Here is a 13,115-nt window from a genome sequence, read left to right as displayed (position 1 = left end):
TCAAGCTTTAGCATTGGTCTCTATCCCTGGCAGATTGAATATTTGGGAGAAGCAATACATAGATTAGCCTTGGTAAGTCGGAGTCCATGCTTTTGGACCCAGGCATAGCCTCCATATCTGCCTCTGTGTTTGTGTGTCCATCATAACTGCACTGGAAGGGCCAATGACATAAACTGGCTGACATCAACCTACTGATCACTTTGAGCACTTGACTTCATAGTGACTCTTCTGTGGTGAATGCTCTCTTGTGGTCATTAACATGGTATAAACATCTTCACACTTTACGACCATTCTCCTATGTTCATCCATATGCCTATATTCCAGACATATCTTTCCCCAATTTTCTAATCTTTTCTTTCCAGTCCTCTGACCAGTAGCCAGGTCATTTTCTAGTACCTATGAGTCTGTATATACTCTAACTTTGCGCCATGCCTTTGTTCACACAATATGGATGACCAGGCGCGCCATCTGAAGCTCTGCCCATTAGAAGGACTTCCCGTCATCACTGTCTTTCAAGGCTCCCTCTGAATAAGTCTGTAATACAGCAGTCTAGGCTGAGCTAACCTTCCATAAACCAAGTTTTGCCTTTTATCTCCTCCTTTATATAGCTGTCTGAGATCCCTCATACAGCCATGGATGTGGGCTAAGGGAGATGTGTTGATGCAGTTGTTGTGGGTGCCGTGGGGGTCCAGGCTAACGGTTTGTGTAACTTGCTTGCACCCTCTGGTGCTGCTCACGCTTGATCCCAGATGCACCATTGCCATTTAACAGTAGAGTGTTGCTGAGCCTGTCTGACTTTGTGACTTGGTAGGGTTGACAATATCAAGCTGATGACCTGTCAATTTAATCTGCATGGTCATTTGATGTCCCATAAACAGGCATTCTATCTTTACCAGGGCCCAGTCACCAAAAGGTTTTCAAAAGGTCTAGAATACTACACTGCAGATAGCATGATCTTGCTCCAGAACCCCAAGGACCTTCAACGTGATTCTCTCACTAGGGATTGCCACTAACCCCAGATGATATTTTTTATCTCCACTGATACAGCCAACACAATAGAGAGTGTTGAATTGTGTTTGTCAAGAAACGAGGACCTTTCTTCCTCTGGCCCTACTCAAAGACAGCAGCTTTTCACATCCTTCAGTCTACGGGCCAGAGCAGCATATCTGTGGATGTAAAACACTCTGCCTCTGAAACCCAAAGAGACAAACAGATGGCATACTTTCCTTTTCAAATAGGAGGTGCAAAGTGTAATCATTTCTATCTACTTTGGAGAGGATATCCTGGCGCACCATGGAACATTAGATTCTTACAAGTTTTACAGAAGAGAAAGGTCCCTGAATGTCACTGTGTTTATTTCCCACCTAGTGGAGTGATTCCTTGCCAAGAACTCCAATGTACTTGCTATCTCTTGCTCATTCAGCCTGATAAATATAATGCTATCAATGTAATGGATCAATGTGGTGTTGAGTGGGAGTTCTAGATGGTCAGATCTCTTCATACTTTATTACAAGAGGGCAGAAGAGGCAGCAGAGGCTTAGAGCAGTGCTCTAAATGTATATTGTTGTCCATTCCATCTGAATGTGAACTGTTTCTAATCCTCTTTTCTGCATGGCATAGAAACAAATATATTTACCTAATCAATGACCCCATGCCATGTATTCAAGGTTGTATTACTCTGCTCTAGCAAAGATATCATTTCAGAATCATGGCAACAATCAAGGCTACTACATATTTCAGCTTTACCATCATCCTTCAGAAATCATCCATTTTCTGCAGGAGCCAGTTCAGTGAATTAAATGAAAACATTTAGGCCTTTAAGGCTGGCACTGATCGCCTAAGCTCTCCCCCTGCTCCTCACCATGGGATACTGTTTTTAATTTACTCCCTTGGTTGGAAGGGGGTGAGTTAGTTCCTAGGGCCTCCACTTGGCCTTTCCCATTATAGTAACTTTTACCTCGAGGACCAAGGATCCAACGTGGGAGTGGGTCCAACTATCCAGTGTTTAAACCCTAGTTGGGAAACCACCACTGAATTGGGTCCATTGGCAGAGTGAACTCACTGTAAGCTGGACCTTGGCAGAGCTCCATTTGTTACTGGAGCCTATCTGCCCAAACACTAAGAAGGGCGTGATGATACTTCAGGTCCTTATGCATCAATGTCCACTCTTTCATTCTGTCCTTCAGTCCTCATGATATCTGGATTCCCCCTTTCCCAGTGAAATGGCTGTGGGTTCCTTTGGGGAAAGACCAGGGGAATCATTTACATATAATTGTCATGTGTTGCAGGGTTGTTTCTCCTAGGAACCAGCCACCTCTGTAATCAAAGTGTTCTAGTTCTAAAAATTATCACACCTACAAACAGAGCAAACAAAGATTTGTGATTTTTTTCAGGGTGGGGGAGAGTGACTGCCCTCTGCCTCCCCTCCCAGTGACCCAAGTTTGATTTCTTCTGTTGGTTGATGATGAGTAGTGACCTTGTCAGCTGTCCATCTACTGTACCCTTTGGTATGTCATGTTCTATTAATCATCTTAAGTGTCTGTAGATGAGCCCCCCTGGGATGCCAGACCAAGATTTTTAGTCATTGCAATAATCGTGGTCTCCTGATTTCTGGTAGTTAAGCACTGTTACCTGAAGTTTCTTTGAGACCTTATCAGTTCCACTCTTGTCAGGGAGCCTAATTCTATAACATCCTCTCTTGAAGAGGAGAGCCACCACTGAACATTCTAGTGATGCTAGTGCCCCTGTCACCAGCACATTCCTGATGGTCTTGTTAAATGCTGTGCTGTATGGTCCTCCCCAGAGAATAGAATCATCTGGTGTTTTGGTTATACATAATACATACATTCCTGCATACAAACTTCCCTGAGCTGTTTAATGGTTTCCTTCACCATCTGTCATGGAAATTCTGGTATTTCAGCTTTGTTCATTGTGATGTTTAATTTTATGTATCAACCTGGCTAGGCTATGGCAGGCAGCTGTTAGGTCAAACTGCAGTCTAGACATTTCTGTGAAGGTATTTTTTAGATGTCATAAACATTTAAATCTGTATATTCCTTAAAACAAATCTCTCTCTCTCTTTCTATCCTATTGATGCTATGTCTCTGGAGAACCCTGGTTAATACATTCATCATGGAGCCTTTCTAGTACAGAGTTCACACCACCTACTTGGGTAGTTAGCGTGTCAAAACCTGTATCATGAGAAAGCACTGCTCTCTTCGGTTCCTGGACGCAATTCCGTGTGTGTGTGTGTGTGTGCGTGTGTATGTGTGTAGGCTTCCCTACACCACCAAGCAATTCTCACACACAGCAGAGTGTCCAAGAATTCAACTCAGTTCTGACACTTGTGGGCTCAGTGCCACAAGACCGCCCTCCAGCTCAGATGCCAATCACAAGTCCAGGTTTTTACCTAACTTCTGACTGGCTATAACTCAGAGGTTCCCATAATCCCTACCTTGGGTTTGAGTAATTTGCTAGAAGGGTTCACATAACTCAGGAAACCTGTTTATTCACTAGATTGATTTATTACAAAGAATATTAAGGAGTAGGATTTACTAGCCAGATAAAGAGATACATAAGGTAAGGTCCCAAACAAAGGAGCTTCTGTCTTCTTGGAGCTTGGGATGCGGCACAGTGGAAGCATTCTGGTCCCCCAACCTGGAAGCTCTCCAAACCCCTTCCTTATGGGTTTTTATGGAGTCTTCACTACATAGCATGATGGTTTAACTCATTGGCCATTGGTGATGATTCAATCACTGGCCCCTTTCCCCTCCCCAGAAATCAGGAGGTGGAACTGACAGTTCCAACCCTCTATTCATGGTTGGTTCCCCTGGCAACCCACCCCATCCTTAAGTGCTTTCCAAAAGTCGCCTTCGCTAACATAGACCCAGCTGTGGTGTAAAGGGGCTTGTTATGAATGTTATGAATAAGACACTCCTTTCACGTTTATGGCTCTACAGTGTTTTCAGAAACTGAGGACAAAAGACAAAATATCATAACAAGAGATGTTCCCATTGCTCTTATCCCTCAGGAAATTCCAAGGGTTTAGGGAGTTGTGACCCAGGAATTGTGGATGAAACCAAATATATATGGTCATCTGAATGGTGATTCTTAAATTTATAAGAATTTAAATTTCTTATAAACCACAGTATTGCAAGTACGAAGTCAATCAATGATTTCCTATCTAATTTTATGTTTTGATCCCTTTGATTAAGCACTTTTAGAATCCAGTCATGAAAGACTCCCCCACTTCCACTGGGAAAGTCTTGTACCTTCTTTGGGGTACAGTCCTTTTACTCCCATAGATACTATTTACTCCATACATCTAAGTAATCTGATACTTTGCTCTCACCAGTGCATACCTTCTACTGATATCCCCCAACACTGCTGAAAAGTTTTAACAAATGGACCACCACATTGTTTCAGAAGCTGTTTGTGATGGGGTCCTCACTGCCAGCCAGGTGATGAATAATACAGCTCTAAAATCCTGTAGCTATACCTGCTTTCTCAGACCCCTCCTGATACCGACTTTTAAAAGCTGGATTACCTAAAAGCAGATTCTGAGAAGAAGTTTGGGGTGCAACACATATTCGGAATCAGCAAGTAAGAAGGGAAAGGGGAGTTAGCAGGATTAGGCAGAAGAGAAAATCAAACTGCGCCACAAACCAGCAGAGATCTCTGGAGCAAGTGTTGCCCAGCAGTGTATCTCACGTTGGGCCAGATGACTGGGTTTTTATACATCTACCATATTCGGTCACCAGATGCAGGCTACCCAAAAAAGGAGGTGACATCAGAAGATGTGACTTCTTGAGGCAGAACTTGAAATTGCTGACATGTGGAGGCTGCCTGCTGACCACACTCTCTGCATCCAGGCTGCATCTGGGAGCTAGGAAACACAACTGTCTACCACATGGTATCAAGTTGCCAAAGACAGGAGACAAAAAAAAAAAAACAAACAAACAAGAAACAAATTTTCCCTGTGTCTCAGACCTGATTTTCCTAAGGAAAACTATTAGCAGGTCCATTTACTGTTCAGCAATTTTCTACTAGTATTCTTCTACTGGTTTCTAATTAGAGGAAGTGATAGAGAATAGGAGCTAAGGAGGAAAGTGTGGCAGATTGTGTTTTCCGAAAATGGCTGCAAGAAACTTTCCCATCCCACATGCTTTCCTAAAATGGATCCTTGCTATTCCCTCTCTAAAGGTGGAGTCTAATTCCTCTTCTCTTATGTGGCAGGTAGAATGCCTTCCCAAAGACATCCACACTCTAACCCGGGATCCTTTGTATATGTTGTTTCAGGGCAAAGGGGACTTTGCAGATGTAAGTAAGGTTATGGGCCTATTCTAGGGAGATTATCCAGTGGGGACAATCTAATTGCACAAATCCTTAAAAGAAGAGAACTTTCTCCAGCTGGAGGCAGGAGAAATGATGCAACGAAGGGGAAGTCAGAGAGATTCAAAGCATGAGAAAGCCTCTAGGCACTGTTGCTTTTTGAAGCAGGAGGGGGAATGTGATGAGAAACAGTGGTGACCTTAAGGAGCTGACAGCCACCAAGGAAATGGGGACCTCAGCCCTACAACTGCAAGGACCTGAATTCTGTAAGCAACCTCAATGAGCTTGAAAGCAAAATTTCCCCCAGATTCTCAGACTCAGAGCAGAGGAACCTGTCAAAGTCACGCAGACTTCTGACTTACAGAAGTGTGAGTGCATAAATTTGTGTCATTTTAGGCCACTAATATTGTGATAGTTATTACAGCAGCAATAGAAAACTACTACGGACTTATGATTCACTAGTTACAAGTAGACTGCAGTGGAAGAGATGCTACATAACTTCTGAATTTGTCAACCTCCACTTAGTCCTTGGAAGGCTGGCTTTCAGTAGGCTGTCTTTCAGAACTCAGCCATCATGCTCTAGGAATCCCATGCCTTAAGGAGAAACCATCCTGCAGTGCTCTGATAAGGACATCCAGGTGAGCCCAGTCTTTGAGTCATCCCAGCCCAGGAACCAGACATGTAATTGAAGAAGCCCCTAAATGATGTTAGGATCCTGTGTTCCAGCCTTTCCAGTCGAGAATCCAGATATTATGGAGCAGAGATAAACCATCCTGTTCTGCAAACGGAATCCATGAGCCTAATGAAATTGTTGATTTATACTCAATTTAAAAATTTTTACACAAAATAACTGCAGCAGAAAGGAAGGAAGAAAAAGCTCTCAAATGAAAAAAAGGGATAATCCTTCAAGACCCCATACCTAGAGTGGAAAAGAAATAAAATTCTCTCTAGAACAGTTATGAGGAGGAGGCATTTTATTCTCAAGTTACAATTTGGTTGAATGACAGAGGAAAAGAACATCTTTCTGTGCACTATTCTACAACTGGGTCTGTAGCTCCTATGTGATAACGGTTCTTCCTATAGTTAATCAAAGATGCATGTGTAATCTTAACCGAAAAGAAACATTTAACGTAAGATGCCAGTGAAGTCGGACATTTTTCCATATAAAACTATTTCTGGATTTTGTGATTGTCCAATTTGTTCTTTAAAAAACGATTAAGGAGGGGGCCTGTCCCCTGGCTGAGTGGTTAAGTTCATGTGTTCTGCTTTGGTGGCTCAAGGTTCACTGGTTTGGATCCTGGGTGCAGACCTATACACCACTGATCAAGCCGTGTTGTGGCAGCATCCCACATAGAAGAGAAAGAATGACCTACAACTAAGATATATACAACTATGTGCTGGGGCTTTGGGAAGGAAAAAAAAAAAAGAGGAAGATTGGCAGCAGATGTTAGCTCAGGGCCCATCTTTCACACCAAAAAAAAAAAAAAAAATTAAGGAGATAAACGTAAATCAAATATCGAACCTTAGTTAATTTTACATTGTCTTTTCCCACTCAAATTACGTCAAATCAGTTTGTTTTACTTAATCACGTTATTTTATTTCTGAAGGACTATTTCCTAAATATGTACATATTTTACACATAATAATACCACCTTAATTTCGGTTAAGCTTTACAATTTAGAGAGCAATTCCATTTACATTATATGGTTTATAATAACCAAATTAAGTTTTATTACTTATGAAGAAAGTGAAGTTTAAACATCTTTGTGTCTTTGCCAAAGTTGTGCGTTAGCAAAGTACCCAACTAGGCCTATATCCAGTTATTCAGATACTTAGTATCTGAAATACTCATTTTAGACATTGTATTGCTTTTTTAACATGGTATTTATTTTATGTATTAAAAATCAAGCTTGATATGATAACACAAGTCCACAGAAATATTTGTCTTTAATAGTTATAGAAGTGAATAATAAAAATAATCCAAATATCCATCAGTATGTGAATTGATAAAGAATTTGTGGCATTTCCACACACTAGAACACTACCCAGTAACGAAAGGTACCAACTACTGATGCATACACGCAAGTATATGGATGAATTAAAGAGAAATATGCAGAACAAAAGAAGCCAAATGCAAAAGAGAATATATTACATCATTCCATTTATATAACATCTTAGAGTAGGGAAAACCAATTAGCCTATGATAAAAACCAGATTAGTGACTGCCTGAGGCGTGGGGAGGACTGAATAAAAATATTCAGTCATCAGAGGCAGAAGAGAACTGTCTGGGATGGTGGAAGTGTTCCATATCTTGATTGGAGTGGTGGTTGAATGGGTATATAAATTTGTGAAAACTCATCAAACCGTACACTTAAAATGCATGCATTTTAATATATGTAAGCTATACTTCAGTAAAGCTTATTTAAAATAAAATAAAGCTGCTATATTGACAAAGAAATCCACAATTTCTGGTTGAGTCTTTGGCATCATGAAAGAAAGCCCATTCTCCTTCATACAAACTACTGAGGAAGAACTCTACCTGACTTTTTTGAAATATATCACTGAGTCTGGCTAACCTTTCAACTCAATACCCAGGATAGTCTATTCCAGATTAGACTGAAAAAAATTTACAAAGAATATCATTCAGGAAACCCAATATCTCAATATTCATACTCTGATGTGTACATATAAGTAAACACAATTATGCAGCAGGTGTAATCATAGCCTTAGGACCATAATCAGTCTGAAAATTAAAGAAATAGTATATACTCTGCTTGAGAGAACCACCACTACTTACATCTAAAATGTTTATCACAGTGCCTGGCATGTAATAACTGCTTAATAAATATGTCAAATAAATGAAATTCATGAAGATAAATATTTCAAAGCCATGATTGGATTCCATGGCTCTGGACCTGCACTGATAAATGAAATTCTGGTGGACCAAGGGAAAAAAATCCACAAAATCAGTAAACCTCAGGTGATCACCTACCTTGCTACCCTCCAGCCCAAAGCACAGGGTGAAAGAGCAGAGGCACATTCCATCCCTAGGCGCGGATTTGAAACCTACATCACATTGCACGTAACAGATCTCATACAGATTATTTCTTAGGAAAAAATTTATAAGAAGTGATAATTCAAGATCACATCAACAAAGTCCCAGAAAAATTAACTACCATAAAGGAATCAATTACTGTTATATAGCAAAACAGCATATAACAAATATGCAGTTTGGGTCAATTCTTGGCAGATGGAAAGCAGAAAAAGAGCTCCTAAATGGAAAGCAAAAGGTCAATATGGCCTTAACTCTAACCAAAGGAACAAAGTAAGGGCAGTTGAAGACATAACTTCCTGAGAAGCAGGGGGCTGAGAGTATTTTAGCGTGAAAGTCTCTTGTGACCTGTGAGGCATTATGTAAACACAAACAATGACTAACCCTTCAAGGACATTACAGGCACATGGCAAGTCATACAGAGGTTACAAGTTAAGCAGGTAACCGTGCGGTTGTATTTTATAAAGCATCCTGATCAACACTGCTGTCCAAAATATGACAAGTAAACAATTATTTTTGGTTAATTAGGAAAAAACTCTACCATTATTTGTTAAGATTATGCATAATCTCTGTGGATACTTGTACCCTTGAAGTGCTTGAAAGTGCCATAGAGTTTTAGAAGGTGAAGTAAATGAAGTGAGCCACCTAAGACCACATGTATAGGAAAAGGCGCTGAAGGCTGGGTTCCTCAGTGCCATATGCAATCATTATTGATTCATTTAATAAAATTCATTAAGTATCAAACACTTATAAAGCCACTATCTACAAGAGCCATGCCAGAAAAGTTTATAGTTTATGATGAAAACTTTTAATCCCAGTTTCTAATTTTACATGCTTTCAGGAAAATTAGAATATTCAGGTGAAGGCATCTATAAGACACTTATAATTGGAATCCACTAAGCTTGCTTTATGGATAGCACTAAATAAAATGTGAAATTAGAAAGTATCAATGGACAGAAGTTTAAATGCAGAATCCATGGAGAGATTTTTGGAGCCCCAAAGGTCATTTATTTTAACAAAAGACCTCTCCGGGCTATTGCACAGTTATTAAAAGGCACACCATTCAGCAATGTCCAACATGGTTGTTTTTTCTTTTTTCTTCTTTGTAAAATGAGAGTAGATTTGCATTCTCCACAGTTCTATGGGAGGCTTCCATAGCAGATAGTTCCAAAGGAGCCTATATGGATGTACTCAAGATATAAATCTAGAAGCAGTGGAAAGATGTCTCTTATACTTTGTACATTCTATGAAACCAGGTCACAGCGATCATATTCACAGCTGCCAGCCAGCTTCAATCTCAGTCACAGTATGCTGCCACTGGATGGCAGGTGCACATTTGTTTTCACTCAGGCTGAGGAGAATATTGGGACATTTGGTCTCTTGTCCTTAGTTAAAACTGATCTACTGTGTATAGTTTATACATACACACGCACCTACTTTAATTTCAGAGTCGTGCCATGAAAAGGCTGTTATACATCAATTTGGGGTTGTGAGAATACATATTTTTAGCCTTGACTTAGGAACACATTACAGCATTCTCATAAGCTCAATGTTTCATTGGGTCTTTATGCCATTATGATTTATAATCTTATTAAATAACATCTTGTATTGGTAGGAATAAGCTAGGCTATGTTCTCATGACAAATAGAGCCCGGAATTTCAATGACTTAACGCAGTAATGGTTTCTTTCTCACACAAAGGCCAGTGCACGTCAAGCAGACTTTCTGTATCTTTTAGTGACTCCATTTTGTAGCTACTCCACCTGAAACACAAGGCTGTTAGAGCACGGAAAGGCAGGAAGGAAAGAGGCAAACTGGCTCTTAACTTGCTTTGCCCAGAAAAGACATATGTCACTTTCATTCATACTCTAATAATTAGAACGAGTCACATGGCCCCAATATAACAGTAAGAGAAGCCAGGAAACATGGTGTCATGCAGATCATGGATACTGTGATTACCCACAGCCTCTATCACATATCCATTCCTGAAAGTCATGCAATCATCTCTTTCCTCCATTTGGCAAACATTATTAATTACCTTTTATCCACAAGAATTTGTGCTAGATGCTGAAAGATTACAGAGATGAATAAAATGACATCGCTATCCTCCAACATCCTGAAAAGTAGAGAGAGAGAAAAAAATTATACAGCCATACTGTGAAGCAGAAGGGAAATGCCCCAAGTAGAGGTATACACCATATTCCATGGGAAAGAGCACAGAAGATGGAATTAATTCTTATTGAAAGAATTTTTGAAATGCTAGAGAGGTGATGATATATTTGCTGGGCCTTAAAGGAAAAATGGTTTAGACAAATTTGATATGGAAAAGAGGATGAGGAAAGAGAAAAGAGAAAAATATGAGAAGATATGGCATGGTGGAGGAACGAAGAAGGGCCAGAGAACATGGAATATGAGGACGTGGGTGCAAAGTTTGGGCTTGATTAGTTTATACGTTATGTATGTATTCACTCATTTATTCATTTGTGGAACATGAGTTGCTAGAATATTGCTATTCTTTGTTTCTCCCATTATTTCACTTTATGAATAGAAATCAAGGCAGAAATTTTACCCAAAGCATTTCAACTTCTGATCATATGGTTTGCTTTTTCCCTAAATTGCATTTTCTTCTCCAATTCTGAACAAGATTAAGACTATAAGTTATAGGATAAATTGACTGGATTTATTTCCACCTAATTCTCCTTTCAGATTTCTTTCTAATCCATCCAAATATGTATATGGTGTGCCCAGCCATAGCAACAAGGCAATTTCGAAATGAATCCCCAAATACTAACACTGGGGCAGTAGGTAAATTGGATCCAGAGTTTTAATTGTTGCAAAAACAAGACTTAAAAAGAAAACTTGCCATGGTTATGACATAATGCTATGTGTAATACAGTTGAGGAGTTTGGCCATGGGTTAAATAGGCCAAGAAGATGAGACTGTAAAAAATACAGGACAACAAAGAAAAATCAAAGAGAAGCAAAAGGGAGAAAAGGGTCAAGATTCAGGAAATAGATGGTTTTCTTCTTTCTCTTCTTTGAAAGGAAGTAAAAGTGATGAATGAGCAGAAAAACTATCAACAGCAAACACTTAAGAACATGACCTTGAAATGTGTGTCTTGCTGTTTCTTTTCAAAATTCAACATTCTTTTTTTGTAATGAAAATGAACGGTTTATAGTCACTGCTAGAGAGTCCATCATTATCAAATGCCTATTATATCTTATTCAGATGTCAATTTACACATTTTTAGCTTTAAAAAAGTTTAAAGTCCTTTCTAGAATTTCCTGCCTTAATTTCTTAGTTTCCAAACTAACTCTCTCTCTGCAAAACTGTCTTCCAAACTTTTGGAAGTTACTAATAACAGCCACTGTTTATTCATCTCATATTATCCACCACCCACTTCACTATATCATCTCACCTAAATGTTATGACAGCAATAAAAAGTTGATATTTCAAGTTTGTAGTTGCAGAAACTAGAATTCAAATTTTGTCCAAGCTTATAGATTAGCTATGGCAGAAGTAAACAATGTGCATTTAGCCAAGTGGCTCAACAGGTCTGTTGCCAAATTCGTAAAATGTGAATAATCTAATACGGTCATTGTATTAATTAATAACCCATATTAGTACAGTACCTGACAATGATAAGCACTTAATACATAAGTGTAATTATTATTATTATTATTACTATTATTGCCATTTTGATTCTTTGCCCCTTGGACATAAAGCTCCAGTTATTTCAACTAAATTATCTTGGCTTCTTATAAATGATTTAAGTTCTAGAATAGACAGGAAAATCTTTAGGAAGTTATATTACTATCTAGGACTAACATAACATTTTATCTTCCTCACTTTTAGGAGCAGAAACGGGGGGGCGGGGGGAAGGCTGTTAAACTGACAAAAGACTGCAACATGAGCTCTCAGATCCAAGCCCACGTGTATTCTGCTGGACAGTTTCTTTTTGTCTAAGCAGTAACGCAACTTAAAGACATCAAAGGAACCCAGCCTAAAACTTCATTCCTAGCCCTTCCTCTTTCTAACTTCCCTAAGAAACACGTTCTAGACTTGCAAGAAAAACAATAAAGGGAGAACAAACCAAACCAGTGACTGTGGAATTACCATTATCTCTAGCCCTGTTCATTGCGAAATAACTAAACCCCATTTTGAAGAATTCAGTCACTTGAGAAACAAAAAATGAAAGGAATCATTTACAAATGACTTTCATTTCTTTCCTATTTTCAAGGTCTTCTTGTGCTATTTTGTATACTCCCTCTCTCACGGTGTAAACTTTATTTTTCCCTTAGAACGGTTCGTTTGGTGCGCCCCCTCTCCCTGGTCCCCCAAACCGCCTCTATGGAAAAATGGTCCGACACTTGGCCTCCAAGCTCACGATGAGAACCTGCTGGTCTCCGCACTGTGCCAGGCCCTCCCCCTTTGCCTGCTTCCCTCTCCTACAGCTTGCACACCTCCCTGGGGTGTCTAAACAGAGATACCGCACACGTGGCTCCTAGGTTAGGCGCCAAAGTGCTTCGGATCAGGTGCGTCGCGACCGGTCTCCCTGGCTTTTGCCTTTCCCTCTGGGTCAAAACTAAAATCCGAAGTGGAGCGCCCCGAGCCACAGAGCCCCGTCTCCAGCGCGGACAGTCGCTCGGAGCATGCTCAGTCGGCCCCGAGGCCCTGGGCGGCGGCTGCCCCCGCCCCCCGCGGCCGCCGGGCTCCCGCAAAGCCGCGGCCGC

Source organism: Equus quagga, chromosome 1 (assembly GCF_021613505.1).
Source record: "Equus quagga isolate Etosha38 chromosome 1, UCLA_HA_Equagga_1.0, whole genome shotgun sequence".
NCBI classification, from domain to species: domain Eukaryota; kingdom Metazoa; phylum Chordata; class Mammalia; order Perissodactyla; family Equidae; genus Equus; species Equus quagga.
Note: the sequence above shows the minus strand (reverse complement) of the source record.